This window comes from Eupeodes corollae, chromosome 2 (genome assembly GCF_945859685.1).
Source record: "Eupeodes corollae chromosome 2, idEupCoro1.1, whole genome shotgun sequence".
Taxonomy (NCBI): domain Eukaryota; kingdom Metazoa; phylum Arthropoda; class Insecta; order Diptera; family Syrphidae; genus Eupeodes; species Eupeodes corollae.
Genome location: NC_079148.1, coordinates 119251002 through 119265588, shown reverse-complemented (window position 1 = coordinate 119265588; position 14587 = coordinate 119251002). Strand labels below are relative to the sequence as shown.

At 36.5% G+C, this 14587-nt stretch overlaps 3 non-coding genes across 3 annotated transcripts; 1 reads left to right on the top strand and 2 right to left on the bottom strand.

The window, feature by feature from the left end:
- Positions 1 to 1404: 1404 nt before the first annotated feature.
- On the bottom strand, positions 1405 to 1598 carry LOC129948629 (U2 spliceosomal RNA). The gene has a single exon (XR_008781921.1). It is a non-coding gene; the product is annotated as a U2 spliceosomal RNA (small nuclear RNA).
- A 4478-nt stretch (positions 1599 to 6076) lies between these two features.
- LOC129948644 (U5 spliceosomal RNA) lies at positions 6077 to 6198 on the top strand. Its single transcript, XR_008781932.1, has one exon. It is a non-coding gene; the product is annotated as a U5 spliceosomal RNA (small nuclear RNA).
- A 3087-nt stretch (positions 6199 to 9285) lies between these two features.
- LOC129948620 (U2 spliceosomal RNA) lies at positions 9286 to 9479 on the bottom strand. The gene has a single exon (XR_008781912.1). It is a non-coding gene; the product is annotated as a U2 spliceosomal RNA (small nuclear RNA).
- Between the last annotated feature and the right edge of the window lie 5108 nt (positions 9480 to 14587).

The window sequence follows — 14587 nt, the reverse complement described above, 5'->3', positions numbered from 1 at the left end:
GCTAATGTTTACCCGCAAGTCGCGAATTTCAGAGAGCAAGGATGGCTGGTTACGCGAACAAGCGATTTTAAAAACGATTCTGTTACAAGCATAAATAACAAAATTTTCTCAATGTTTCAGGCCCATCAACAAACTTATCTTTCTATTGATAATCTGACTGATCAAGATAATGCTATTGATATTCCAATTGAACTTTTGCATTTCTTAAACACATCAGGACTTCCTCCGTTTAAACTGGACTTGAAAATTGGGGCTCCAATAAAACTTATGAACAATTAAAATGCACCGAAATCATGCAATGGTACTAGATTACGGAAAGTAACTATGCAGAGGAACGTGATTGAAGCTAAAATTCTCTCCGGCTCAAGTCGTTTCCATTCCCAGGGTACCGATGATTGCTAACGAATACCCTTTCAAATTTAATAGAGTAGAATTTCCTATACAGCTTTGTTTTGCTATGTCTATCAATAAGGCCCAGTGACAGACTCTAAAGGTTGCATATAACCATAATAGAAATATGTACAAACATTATATATAAATTAATAAATACAAAGAATAATTTAAGAAAATAGTAGGTTTTTCATCCTCATTTTTTTATATAAAATAGTTGAATACCTCCCGCGTGAAGCCATCTAGTGAATCCAGTTTGTTCACAGTGTTTGTGCAATACTTTTATTTGCAAGGGCAGAGGTCTTGTTTACTGTTGCTTATGATTGACAATTTATTATCAATCAAAATCAAGTCTTCTAGTTGCACCATTCTGGATTGAATACATTCTACAAAGACTTTAACAACCCATGAATTTTTATAATGTAGGAAATATTAATTGAAACACCTTATTGCCTTAAATAATCTTAAATCTTAGTTAACGTATTTTATTTACCATTAAGAACTTAATTATGATGTTTTAATCCATCAATCGTTCGATATTACAGCTTTTCTACGGCCATGATATTATGTATGCGTTTTCGTAGCTGTACCAAAGCCTCTATTATAAGTATACAAATTGCTAGTCAGTCGCAATAAAACCTTTATTATGTAAGAATCGTTTGTCAACTTGTTTTATTTGGTCTACCTTTTCACTCTGTGCCCCTTATAATAACATATAATGTTTGGTGTTTCTTTCCCTCTTCATTTTATTATCACACAACTTCTTTCCATTTCTCTCCTGTCTGTCTGTACTAACAATTATATCGGACAGAAAACAGTACTTATTCATTTTTGGAATATGTATAAACATTAATTTTAAGTAATAGCAGAACACATATCTCTTAAACCAGTTTCTGAGTCAACCAACTGACAGGACATCATTTGAATAATGTGCTTCATAATACGTTAATTAGCAAAAACAAAAGAGCTGAGCTAAGAACTTTAGTTTCAACTTCAAGGTTTTTAAATTGTTTTATTTTTTGGGCCTATCCTGGCGGTACTGCAATACCAGGCCAACCCGTGACAGAGGTGGAGCAAGCCCCTAGCACTCCGTCTAATTCCAAAAATCAGTTTAACATTTGTTGTCCCCCGATGGAGGATCTATCAGATGTTAAGCTGATAAGAACAGATACTACACTTTGATCTTAGCCATAAGGCCGAGAAGCGATAACTTAACGGTAAAAAATATCATCTACATATTATAAATTCTGCATAAACTGACTGTAAATTATATTCTAAGATGTGAAAATGATCCTTGGTATACCTGCCTATTAGTAAAAACAAGCCAAATGCAATCTACAACAATTGCAGGTAATTTTGTTTCGATCAGTTATGAAAGGATCTTCGAAAATTTTAAAAGACGAACGGAGACTCGCTGATCGATGGTATAGGACGAAACAGAAAGCCCAATTTTTAGGGAAATATATAAAATATTTGTTGAATATACATTATTAACTTGAATTAATTAATCACTCTCTGAATACATTCATTAGTACACTGACTTACAAATTGTTATACTTACTTTCATTACTTTACATTACATTACATTATGTAGTTCTAACCTCAAGTCTTTTGTATTAAACGCTTTAACTTCCTCTTTTTATCCTGGAAGTCAAACTGATCGGTTGTTTTATTTTTATCAGGTTATGGGCCCAGTCCCTTGTAATAATTAAATTAAATTTTTTTTTACATCTACCATAATCTAAGTCTTTTCTTTTAACTGCGGAGAATTCGTTATTTTGCGAGAAATAAAAGTAATATTTCAGATTCGTAAAAGAAGGCCGGATTGCAGAGATTAAAGAAGATCAGTTTTGAGAAATCAGCATTTAATTTCCTAGAAGTTTTTTTTTTGTGTCTGACATGGACAACGAAACAATTAAAATAGACAAACTTCAGTGTGCAGAACAGTGGTGCACATGGAAATTTCAAGTACGTATTCTTCTAAACGCAAGTGATCTCTTCGAGGTTGTGACTGGAGAAGAGAAGATGCCAGTTGTCGATGAAACAAAACCTGCTACCAAGTTGGAGTTGAAAACATGGCATCAAAGGGATAGAAAAGCGCAAAAAATAATTGCTACGTCAATTGGACAAAGTGTGTTAGTGCATATTATGCATTGTTTGTCTTCAAATCAAATGTGGTCTAAGCTTTGTTCAATTTATGATCAAAAGTCAAATACTAGCATAAGCATGCTACAGCAACAATTTCATGGTTTTAAAAAAGACAAAAATGATGACATTGCGACTCACATAAGCAAGTTAGAGAGTTTAACTCAGCAGCTTAGAGAATCTGGTGAATCGGTTTCTGAGTCTATGTTAGTTACCAAGGTATTGATGACGTTACCAGAAAAATTTGCACATTTCTTTAGTGCGTGGGAATCGACTGAAACAAAAAACCAGACCATTGGTAATTTAAGATCTAGACTAATTATGGAAGAAACTCGTTTGGGCACATGTGATGCTCAAAGGTCAACAGAAGCAGCTTTGTACATAAAAGACGAGAAAAAATACGGTCAATCTAATAAGAAGAAGAATCAAAACTCTCAGAGACGCAAAGGTAAATGCTTTATATGCAAACAGTCTGGTCATTGGAAAAATAATTGTCCAAAGAGAAACAACTCAAAGCAACTTAATTTTGCAAATCGTGAGAGTGCTTCTATTGATGGAAGCAGCTGTGATGCATTTGTTTGCGAGACGATTACCATCGGAGATGCTGTGACAGTAGATGATTGGGTTTTAGATTCGGGAGCCAGTGAGCACATGTGCTTTAGGCGAGAATGGTTCAGTTCTTACGAGAAGTTGGAGACACCAGTCATGATTACAGTGGGCAATGGAACCCAGATCAGAGCGCATGGTAGAGGCGATATCCATATCGAAGCATACAATCATCAACAGTGGGTTAAAAAGCGACTCACAAATGTGTATTTTGTTCCTGACAAAGGGGTTTCGTGTTTGGGTACCAGAATCAAACAAAATACAGCTTTCTCGTGATATTTTGTTTAAAGAGAAGGCAACCTTCAAGCTGGAAACTTCAAATGAAACTCCAAAGGAAGATATTAAGGAACCTGTTGTTGCTGTTGTTGATGAGCCGTTGAGAGGTGATGCTGTTGTTGATGAGCCGTTGAGAGATGTTGCAGTTGAGACAGATAGACTGGAGAACTTGACAGGAAGCGAAGATGATCAATTTAGTTCGGCAGAAGAGGGTGGACCGCACCGAGCAGAGGCCGAAGAAAACACTTTGATAAAAGCCAATGAGAAAACGAAAAGTAAAGAGCTAGAAGCCGCACAACAACGTCGTCGAGGTCAAAAGAAATTCGATGGAGCTTCAGATTCTGTTTTTAAGTCCAAGCTCCGCAGCAATGAAAATTGGGACGCGGGGCCTCATCCAAGTTTGGTAGCTGCAATAACAGAAGGCCATGCATTTTTGGCTGGGACGATGGAGCCATTGACCTATAGTGAAGCTATCAATTCAGAGGATTCTAAAATGTGGATGGCAGCTATGGAAGAAGAAATGGAAGCTCATCGACTGAACAAGACATGGGAGCTCGTGGATTGCCCAAAAGATAGAAAGGTAATTCCTTGTAAGTGGGTATATAAAGTTAAGCTTTCTGCTCAAAACAATATTGAGCGATATAAAGCTAGGTTGGTTATCAAAGGTTGTAGCCAACAAGAAGGAATCGACTTCAACGAAACCTTTAGCCCAGTTGCTAAATTCAATTCAATACGAACAATTATTGCCATAGCTACATGTAAACGACTTTTGTTATACCAATTTGATGTCAAAACCGCTTTTTTGAACGGGACATTAGAAGAGGACATTTATATGGCGCAGCCAATTGGATATGTGGACCAGTCGGGAAAGGTTTGTAAGCTAAATAAAACCTTATACGGCCTCAAACAAGCTTCGAGAAACTGGAACCTGACCATATCTAAACTACTCAATAATTATAATTTTATAACGTGCGCTGCTGATCCATGTTTGTTCGTGCTTCGGAAAGAGGAGAGAATTGTTATAATCGCGCTGTATATAGATGATGGACTGATGGCAGCAACCGACGTGAACGATATTTATGAGCTGATTACATACTTAAATCAACATTTGCAACTTACGATGAATAAGGCGAATTACTACCTTGGTTTGGAACTGAAGCGAAATTCTGCTGGAGATATTCATGTTTTGCAGTCTGCTTACATTCAACGTCTTTTGAGCCGTTTTAATATGGCAGAATCAAAAGGTTTTGCTACACCGTGCGAAGCAATATCAAAATCGTCACTTCTCAGTCCAACTTCTACGGATGAAACTGGTTTTCCGTACCGAGAAGCGATTGGATGCCTGATGTATCTGGCCATAGCTACAAGACCAGATATTTCATATGTTGTTGGAGTTTTAAGTCGATACCTGGACAGGCCAGCTCCACAGCATATCAAAACATTGAAACGAGTCTTTCGTTATTTGAAGGCTACTCAAAATATAGGTATATTTTTCAAAAATAAATGTAACTTAAATCTTTTATGTTATAGTGACTCCGATTACGCTGGCGATGTCGACACACGACGATCAACTAGTGGTTATATATTCCTACTAGGAGATTCACCAATTGCCTGGGGTTCACGAAGACAACGATGCACAGCACTATCATCAACGGAAGCTGAATACGTGGCAGCATCAGAAGCCGTAAAAGAACTCATGTGGATAAGAGTTTTAATAAGAGATATCCTACAAGAGTGCGATGTGCGAGCAATGCTTTATATAGACAACCAAGGAGCTTTGAAACTTATCAAAAATCCGGAATACCATTCGAGGACAAAGCATATCGACGTTCGAGTGCATTTTATAAGAGAAAAGTATTATGAAAATTTATTTGATATTTCTTATATACCAACTAATGAACAATTAGCTGACATATTCACTAAACCTTTATGTAAAGAAAAATTTGAATACTTTAAAGTTAAAATTAATATTATTTAATAATTGTTTGTTTTTGCTTTTCAATTAGAAATTGTAAATGTCAATAATGAGGGGGAGTGTTGAATATACATTATTAACTTGAATTAATTAATCACTCTCTGAATACATTCATTAGTACACTGACTTACAAATTGTTATACTTACTTTCATTACTTTACATTACATTACATTATGTAGTTCTAACCTCAAGTCTTTTGTATTAAACGCTTTAACTTCCTCTTTTTATCCTGGAAGTCAAACTGATCGGTTGTTTTATTTTTATCAATATTTAAACAAAACAGTCATATTTTAAGCGTTGTCGTCAAAATAAAAGAAGTAAATGGCATTTTCATACTCCATCACTCGAAAGGAAACATACATAGGTACATATTTTTCGATGAATATTTTATTCTTAAAACGGTGTACATTGCAATTTGCCAGTGTCACTGATTAAACTATAGTATCACTAAAGTTGATCTTGTTGATAAATTTACGAAACCACATTTGGCCACACAGCTCTGACTACAAAAAAATATTTATAACTAAAGACATTAAGTAGGTATTTATTAGTTGTTTTGTGGAACATACTAATAAACAAGATTCCTTAATACAGCTTTAAAAATTGTTTTTGTGTATCTTTTATAATTCACATTCATTTTCTTCTCCTCATTTATGTTTAGGTAGTAAAATATCTAGACAAAACCACTCTGGCTTCACTTCAGTGTCGAATAAATCTTTCGCCTTTTACTAAAGATTTCCGTGGAGTGGGGCACTCTAATGAGTCTAAAATAAAATTTTTGAAAGGTCTAACGGAAGTTGGACCTTATAAATAATATCCATTTAATTAAAAACACTAGTATGTACTTGGAAGTAGTGAGAATTCTTATACTATCGATCTATCGTTAACCTAATATCAGTTATATCCTGTGGACGATTCAAGTAATAGCGAAATGGGAACCCATCCCCCAAAAAAGAAGGCATATTATAATGAGGGAGTGGTGGATGCGAGATCTAAAAAGGCAGTCAAGCCAAAAAACTCTTTGCAAGCAAATCCGTGCAAAAGCTGACAAAACAAGTGTGGAACTAAGTTCACTTATTCGCAAAGGCAAGACGTTTTCAATTTGTATTGGAAACTGCCGTATGTCCAGCGAACAGATTGGATTTTGTCTTCTGTTGAATAAGTTCCCATCAAAAGACGACGAACCAAAAATGCCGAAAAGAAAACAGAAACAGGAAAATAATTCATCAATTTTGAAGGGAAGAAAGAACAAGTTTGTATGCAGTTCTTACTTAAGACCCTACATATTTTGAGCCGGGTTGTGTCGTACGCTGTTGAAAAAAACTGCATTAAACACATCAGCTACGGATAAAAGAGGTAAAACTCTTCCAGCAAATGCTATTTCAGAAGAACTCAAAGCAGCTATTTGCAGAAAGCTTGCCAAAAGTCCCATCACACTATAGCCGATGCTCGACCAATCGCACTTATCTGCAAACAGAATACTTTAGCATATCCAATTTATACAGGAACTATAAATCAAAACAAGTGGAAGAAGGTAAAAATGCTGTTTCCGAAAAGATATTCCGAAGGATTTTCAAACCCTATAATATTGGCATCCACGTTCCGAAAAAAGACAAGTGCACCTTTTGTGAAGCACATAAATCCCGCGTGTTGGAGGTCAAAGAGAAAATTTTTGTTTTGAAGCACTCCCAACAAAAGGAAAACAGCTAAAATTTATTTATGGATGATCAGGAAAAGGCCAAAAACTGTCCATCATTCGAGTGTGCTAGTTTTGATATACAGAAAGTCTTAAACATTTCACATACGCAAAGCATGCTCTTTTACTATTCAAGAAAGTACTCATTTTATAACGAGACTATCTATGAAAGTGGAACTCAAAATGGCTATGCTTTTCTTTGGGGTGAGATTGATGGAATGAGGGGAGAAAATGAAATTTGTTCAATTCTCCTTAAGTACTTAAGTATTGTTGATGCCAGAGAAACTGTGACTTCCATTGCTCTGTATTGCTATAGCTGTCCAGGCCAAAACAAAAATCGTCAGATTATCACAATGATTTGTTTGTTTTTTCAAAAGAAAGCTAAGAACATAAATCAAATCTCTCTCACCTTTCTTTTGCCAGGGCATACTTATATGCCTGTTGACTCTGTTCATGCCACCATAGAGCGATTCGTCATAAAAAGAACAATTTGAACGCCGAAAGAATGGATAACCATGATTGCCAATTCAAGGATAAATCCAAGGCCTTACGAGGTTATAAAACTAACTATAGATGATTTTCGCGACTAGTAGAAAGAAGCTTTGAAATATTTTCCAACGAAGGGAGTTAAAACTAGGCAACAAACTAGTTTTAAAATATCTGAATATAACATTTTTTTGTTCTCTAAGTCATCCTGTGACATCAAGTATTCAATATTTAAGTCCGGAGACATGGAACCACCTTCATACACGTTGGATTTGTGTCGAACTCGAAATCAAGTTAAATAACTTGAAAATTTTGATGAACCTGATATTTTATACACCGCAAAACTGCCAATAACGGGGCCAAAGAAAAAGGACTTAGAAACTCTACTCAAGAAAAAGTTTATCCCCGAACGGTATATCCAGGAATACCGAGATATCATTGACATTGTTGGTGAGAAGGAAGGTGTTTCGCCAGAGACTGATGGAGAAGACGACTTATCAGAAAATTAACTGAAAATAAATTTTCATATCTGAAAAGTTAATTATTTTTATTTATTTTAAAGTTGAACTGTTTTTTTTTTATTTTCTGAAGTTTAATGTTATTTTTATGATTATTTTAACTTTGTTGAAAATAAAAAATCCAATAAGGCAAATGAACTAAACGATAATCTTTCTTGGAATCCTGTAATATTTACTACCTCTCATTGATCTAAGCTCCATTTAGCCACAGTATTAAGCGACAATCTGTAGACCATGAAAATGTTCCAAGCGACAAAATTTTTTTATCTGATCGAAATTTCGTCCATGTAATGGTACAAAAAAAATGTGGCCTAAATGTCAATCAAAATTATGCTTATCACTTAAAATACACAAACAATTGCCTAAATAGGAGGTTTTTTTCGTCTCCTGTAAAATTCTTAAAATGTCGCTTAATACATTCTTCCGGGAAGGCATCGATATGTGTATGCGTCTCACCAGAGAACAAAAAATATTGTTTACAAAGAAGTATTATAACCGTAATAAAAATATGTACACAGATAATACATACATTATTAAATAAAACAGGGACAATATAAGAAAATAGAAGGTAGTTTTTTCATCCTCATTTTAGAATATAAAATAGTTGAATACCTCCCGTGTGAAGCCGGGTAAGGCAGCTATAGAATGCAGTTTGTTCATAGTGTCTGCTCAATACCGTTCTGCGCAATCAATCGTTCGATATTACAGCTTTTCTATGACCATGATATTATGTATGCGTTTTCGTAGCTGTACCAAAGCCTCTATTATAAGTATACAAATTGTCCACTATTTTTAAGCTAGTCAGTCGTAATGAAACCTTTTTTATCGACGCATCGTTTGTCAACTTATTTTATTTGGTTCTACCTTTTTACTTCGTTCCGTGCCCCTTATTATAACATAATGTTTGATGTTTCTATTTCTCTTTATTTTATTATTACACAACTTCTTTCCATTTCTGTCCTGTCTCATTGTACTAACAATTATAACGGACAGAAAACAGTACTCATTCATTTTTGGAATTTGTATTATTTTAAGTTAAAGCAAAACACATATCTCTTAAACCAGTTTCTGAGTCAACCAACTGACAGGCCATCATTTGAATAATGTGCTTCATAGTTACTTAGATACTAAGCAAAAACAAAAGAGCTGAGTTCAGAACTTTAGTTTCAACTTCAAGGTTTTTAAATTGTTTATTTTTTGGGCCGATCCTGGCGGTACTGCAATACCAGGCCAACCCGTGACAGAGGTGGAGCAAGCCCCTAGCACTCCGTCTAATTCCAAAAATCAGTTTAACATTTGTTGTCCCCCGATGGGGGATCTATCAGATGTTAAGCTGATAAGAACAGATACTACACTTTGATCTTAGCCATAAGGCCGAGAAGCGATAGCTTAACGGTACAAAATATCATCTAGATCATAAATATTTTGAAACAACTCACTGTGAATTATATTCTTAGATACAAATACTCATCTTAAATGATCAGGGGTGAAAAATGAAAGAAAAGAAATATGAAGAAAATTCACCCTTATTATTAAATCTATTAAAATTGTAGTTGTTTTTTCAATGCAATACTTTTCTTTATCAATTCTGGACGTTAATATGTTTTAGAAATTCAATTTTTGTAAACTTAGTTTGAATTTTGATAAATAGAGACTAAGCAAAATTAAGTATTGACCAAAAAACAAATGGTACAGAAACAAACATCTCCACAGAAATAATGAAAAATAAACATTTTAACTCGTATAGGCAGGACATGGGCTGCACTGATACGGACAGTAGGCATTTAGCCAGATTAGCCAAATCTCCATTAAAAGCTTTCATTTTGATGTCAAGGATTTTTGCTTTCAGTCTTTATATTTAATTTATTATGATAATTAATCCAGTTACTCCATTAATTTCATATTATTGTAACACATTCGAAATAGGAGCCATTTTCGGAGGCTATCATCATCCAAAGGATAATCATTATCATCAGCATCAGTGTGTTGTACAATGTAGATATATAGTTGCAGTTAGGTCAACATAAACCAAACCAAAAACCAGCACATAATGATATGTTCACTTGGATGTCCCTACACGCGCCGACTCATGTCTCCTCTCTGTTAAAGTTTATTCATCAGTTAATACTTTCTCGTGGAAAGGATATAAATATATATGAAGGTATGTTTAAAGGGCTATAAGTCTTTGTATACGTTTTGATACAATTTTAATATGAATGTATATAATCGGTTGGATGGCTGATTGTCGTCGTATTTTTCGTTGATATACGAGTCGAGCTCTGTAGCAATCTACCAACATAATGAAAACAGGCGAAGCTCATTATGTTCGCATGTGGTAGTCGTAAGTATCGGATTAAAAGTTAATAAATGGACTCAAGTAAGTTAAGGTATTTGAGATAACATGAAAGACTGGCGAAAGGCTACAGCGTAGATGCCTATAAATAAAATCCCACCATCAGTATTAAAAGTTTAATGTATGAATGACTGGTTTGTGGCCAAAATCGAAGTTCTATATGAGGGGAAAGGAGGGAGTTCGTTCTTGGAATGTAATTAATAAGAATGAAGTGCATCCAATTTTGTTGCAGTATTGCCTATGTCTAAAAAAGGGACAATTTGTTTACTTCTTGACTTCCCATAGGAAGTCCGATTTATTAGATTGACAACATTTTTGACGGAAGTTTCAAGGTCCCTAGAACACAATCAATGGTTTCCAAATTTATATGTGAATGTGTGGAATAGCTTTGTTGGTCCTCCATATGACAAGCATCAGTAAATTTACAGATAAAAATATTAAGAAATGAAGATAGGACTTTAAAAAACTCCAATCAGTGTATTTTTAAAGCTGCATTAAAAAGTAAAGAAAATAGACTTCAATGATTTTATTTAATACAAAAAGTCAACAAACGGTTTTCTATAAATAAATAAAATTAACAAAAAAGAGGATGGTGACTATTACTCAGAAAACCAACTGCGCTTATATGGATGCGGCTTTGTCGTTGGAGGCAGACTAAGGCAAGAAGTCTTGAGGTACATTAACGAGCGCCTCATGACGGTGAACATCAAGGCTAAATTCGGCAACATTACCATGACATGCACGCACGCCACCATAGAAGAGAAGGATGACAACACTAAATGTTCTTCGAGCTCTTAGACAAAACATATGAGCAGATTTCTAGCTACGATATTAAAACTCTCCTGGGTGATTTTAATGCCAAGCTATTAAGGGAAGACATATTTTTGCAATAATCGGGAAAAACAGCCTGCACGACAACACTTCCGACAACAGATTCAGGCTCATAGATTTTGCTACGGGGTGAAACGTCATGGTAGCCAGTACGCATTTTCCACACCTCAACATCCACAAAGGAACTTGGAGCTCTCCAGATTAATCTACCGTCAACCATGTTGACCATATCGCGATCGACGACAGACATGCTTCCAGCATCATTTATGTCCCAACTCTCCGAGGTGCTAACATCGACTCGAACCACTACCTCGTTGTAGCCAATTTAGCACTTCGGGTTTCCAGATCCAAGGAAAAACAGGGAGGTGCTGGAAGAAGGTACAACGTCGAACGGCTACAATCGCAAGAGATCGCCAAATCCTTTTCGAACCGAGCTAAAAGTAACCTCTCTCGAAGTTCTCTGCCGCCAACACAATGTTTCGAAAACCAGTAATAAAATTGCCAAGACGCAATCATAAAAGCCGCCTCTGATGTGCTGGATTTCAAGAAACCACAAAACAAGGAACCCTGGTTTGATGAGGAGTGTCGGCAGTCAAATACAGCCAAACAACAGGCACGCAAAGCGGTGCTGCATAAGAGGACGACAGCTGCTCTTTAGCTCTATGCGAAAAAGTGGCGAGAGGAACACCGACTTCTGAGAAGGAAAAAAAGAGCGCATGATAAGCGTGCGGTCGAAGATGTTGACAGGTTTAAAAGCAGGAATGAAGTCCGAAAGTTTTATGAACAGGCGAAACGAAATTCACAGGCACATAAACCTAGAACCGAAGGCTGCAAAGACGAAAGTGGAAAAATCATAGTGGAACCGCAGTGAATGCTGAGGATATGGAAGGACCACTTTTGCAGACTGTATAAAGGCAACGACGAACTGAATTCCACTGTCAGGCCAACAATCCCGTCCTCCCGACTTAGACGAAGTAAAGATTGCCATATTTAAGCTGAAGTCTAATAAAGCCGCTGGAGCGGATGGCTTGAATGCCGAGTTCGCTAAAGCAGCTGGAGATAAGTTGGATGGAGCATGCAACAACTTAGTTAGGAGGATGCATCAACTTATCTGTAAGATATGGTCGGGAGAAAGCATGCCCGATGAATGGGACCTCAGTATTGTTTTTCCGATCCTGAAAAAAGGAGACCCTCAAAACTGCACCAACTATAGAGGAATCAGTCTACTTATAGCATCGACTATAAAATCTTCTCTGCCTTAATATGTTAACGTCTAAAGCTCATCGTCAATAACCTGATAGGTCCTTATCAGTGTGGTCTTAGACCAGGAAAGTTCAAAGTCGATGAAATATTTACATTACGGCAGATCCTGGAAAAACCAAGAGCACCAAATAGACACCCACCATCTTTTCATCGTTTTCAAGGCCGTATATGACATCAGGGACGAGCTGTAAAGAGCCATGTCTAGTTTTGGCATCCCTGCCAAACTCGTCCGTTTGTGCGAATTCACGCTGCTCCATAAAAGTTGGAAACAACTTAACAGAACCTTTAGAGGTCAAAAAAGGTTTAAGACAAGGTGAGGCGCTGTCATGCGATTTTTTTAACATCGTGCTTGAAAGAATAGTGCAGAGCTCACACGTCAACACTAGAGGCACTATCTTTCAAAAGTCTGTCCAATTACTAGCATATGCTGATGACATTCACATTATCAAAAGAACTCAAAGTGATGTTTATGGGGCTTCTGTGAGTATTGAGGCAGAGACGGCAAAAATGATTTTAAAGGTTAATGAGGGAAAACAAATTACATGCTGTCGTCAAGAAAGGACCTACAACACCAACGTCTTGGTCAAAACGTCACCATCGACAGACGTAAGTTTGGGGACTTCGTCTACCTTGGCTCCACTGTAAACGCAGAAAACAACACCAGCGCTGAGATCAAACGAAGAATAACTCTTGCTAACCGCTGTTTCTTTGGACTAAGAAAGCAATTGAGTGGTAAAGTCCTCTCTCGAGGGACCAAAGTGTTGCTATATAAGACCCTTATCATCCCCGTCCTGCTATACGGTGCAGAAGCATGGACTATGACAAAAGCGAAAGAAAGCACCCTGGGTCGTTTCGAGAGAAAAGTTCTTCGTGTGATCTACGGTTCCGTATGCATCGAATGGGAGTGGAGGAGAAGATGGAACGACGAGGTGTACGGAATGTACAGCTACGTAGACTAAGCCAGAAGTGTTAAAGATGGTTGGGTCACTTAGACCAATGCTCCGGCCCGGAAAGTCTTCGAATCCACACCCACAGGACAGCGCAGTACAGGGTGGCACAACAGTCCCTAGAGAACCCTGGGCTAGTGACTTCTAACTCTCAACTGTTAATGGGTGCGAGTAATTACAGGGATGGAGGGGACCTACAGTTTATATGCCGAATCCGGACGGCTAATTTGAGAAAGCACTTTTTCATGACAAGAATTACTCTTGGAGAATTTGTCAATTCCTCGCAAGAGGCAGTACCCGTGAAAAAAGACACAGGCAGTGATCGAACCCAAGACCTCTGGCATGACGGGTACTACACCTTAAGCAAGTAAGTAAACAAAATATTGTCAGCTCGAATATTTTACTGAAAAATATAACTTATCTTCAAAATACGTTTTGTTTTTAATAGGAGGTGAAAATTCCAATTTTCATTCATTCTACAAAAAAAAAACTTCAAGACTGATTGACTGATCGAATTTAAAGACAGAAAAAAGCTAATACTTTTTGTATCAGAGTGTGGGTGGCTCCCAGCCTCTTTTTATTTGTGCTTGTAAGCTAAACAAAATATCGATCGATAAGTGAAAACATTTAAAAGCTTTGAAATTTACCAAAGGTCATGGTATAAACGTGTAATTCTTTCCTATCTAATTAAATATTCGACCTCGTTTTTAGAAAACCTGCAAAGACCGACCTAATTAAGCACATGGCCCAACGCACAACAAACTACTGTCTCTTTATCTGTATGGCTTTTGTCTCTATCTAAATTTACTCTTAATTAAACCCCAACTTTTTAATGAAACAAAACATCAACATCATGTCAAGGTTTTTGAATTCAAAACTCACGAGATATAATAAGAATGAATTGAAAAGTTTCAACAGTCAAACACGTAGGTAACTTCAATGGCAGTGATGGTGCGTACTTTACACATAGACGCGATTTTATCACTAATAGTTATGCGTATATATGACGATGACAAGGATACATGAAGAAAATGACATGTGGGTGCGGGTATGACAATAACGTCAAACTCATTCCACCTGTTTTTTGGTAATTGAATTCC